Here is a 1,741-nt window from a genome sequence, read left to right as displayed (position 1 = left end):
CTACGGGTCACCTTTGCAATATTAGCAATGTTCCCCACAGAGTCTGCAACCGGTAGAGGAATCTCTTGACCATTTTCAATCATTATGGCGTTGTATTGATAAGGCACAACTTTATCAGATGCATACGGAACAAGGCCCTCTAACCGTATAACCAACGACGATACCGATCTTTTGACATTGTTGTTGTTACTGCTATCAAACTAGATAACTACCCGCTCAGGGGTTTTGAATATTGGAATGATCATATTCACATCATCTATATCTCTTGACTGACAAATCTGAATAATTCCTTCATCCATCAACCTCTGAATATCCCTCTTGACAATAACATATACACGAGGGTTGAGACTGCAGATTACACAACCATCATGGTCATGCTCACATTCACTGACCAAACAGATGTCTTTATGAATTGCCATCAAAGATTGTGTGATATGGCGAACATCATAAACCTTGAACTCACCAGGACAACCATCTACCATATTTACCGAAGCATTACCATGATCAGGCAATGGATTAACTTTCACATTAGGCGCTTTGTCCTCAAAGGACACCATCCTACTCTTTACAAGCTTTTGGACTTCATACTTCAATGGATAGAAGTTTTCTATGTCATGGCCAGGGGCTCCCTGGTGAAAAGCACAGCGAAGTTCAGGTTTGAACCACCATGGAAGTGGCTCAGGAATTTGCAGAGGGTTTCTGGGTTGAATGAGGTTCTTGAGAACCAAGGACGGGTATAATTCTGCATACGACATAGGAATAGGGTCAAAGGAGACCTTCTTCCTCTCAAAGCCTTGTTGGTTATTGTTGTTGTTGTTGGTGGTGGTGGCGGTTCTTTGTTGCGGTTGTTGTTGAGGTTGTTGTTGCTGAATCGGAATTAACTAATTGTTGGAATTGTTGGAAAATATAGGAATCACCGATGAAACTTAATGTTGATGTTGTCGAGATAGAGAACTCTTTTTAACATGAGGCCTCATCTTCCTCCCCACTGATACTGAATTAGTTTCTCCCTCCTCCTTCTTGGAAAAACTGCCACCATATTTCTTACTAGACGATGCTTCTTCTTTAGACAGACGTCCTTCACGGACTCCTTCTTCTAGCCTCATCCCCATATTTACCATTTCGGTAAAGTCATTGGGGGCACTCACAATCGTATGTTCGTAATAAAACGAACTCAACATCTTTAAGAAGATCTTCGTCATTTCTTTCTCTTCCAATGGTGGACTAATCTGGGCAGGCAACTCCCTCTATCTCTGAGCATACTCTTTGAATGTATCCTTATCCTTCTGAGACATAGACCCCAGATGGTCTCTATTGGGCACCATATACATGTTGTACTTGTACTGTTTGACAAAGGCCTCGCCTAAGTCATTGAAAGTACAGACACTTGTACTGTCTAAACTCATATACCATCTCAAAGTGGCACCAGTTAAACTGTCTTGGAGATAGTGAATCAGCAACTGATTATTATCAGTTTGAGTAGACATACTTCTAGCATACATCACAAGGTGGCTTAGCGGACAAGCGTTCCCTTTATATTTTTCAAAGTCGGGGACCTTGAACTTCATCGGGATTTTCACATTGGGGACCAAGTAGAGCTCAACAACACTCTTCCCAAACAAGTCCTTTCCTCTTAAAGTCTTTAACTCTTCGTCCATTTTCTCATACACGTCTGGACCCTCAGATGGCTCAGAGTGGTAGATAATGTCCTCAACACGAGGTAGAGTGTGAACAACCGGAG

Source organism: Lathyrus oleraceus, chromosome 5 (assembly GCF_024323335.1).
Source record: "Lathyrus oleraceus cultivar Zhongwan6 chromosome 5, CAAS_Psat_ZW6_1.0, whole genome shotgun sequence".
Taxonomy (NCBI): domain Eukaryota; kingdom Viridiplantae; phylum Streptophyta; class Magnoliopsida; order Fabales; family Fabaceae; genus Lathyrus; species Lathyrus oleraceus.
Note: the sequence above shows the minus strand (reverse complement) of the source record.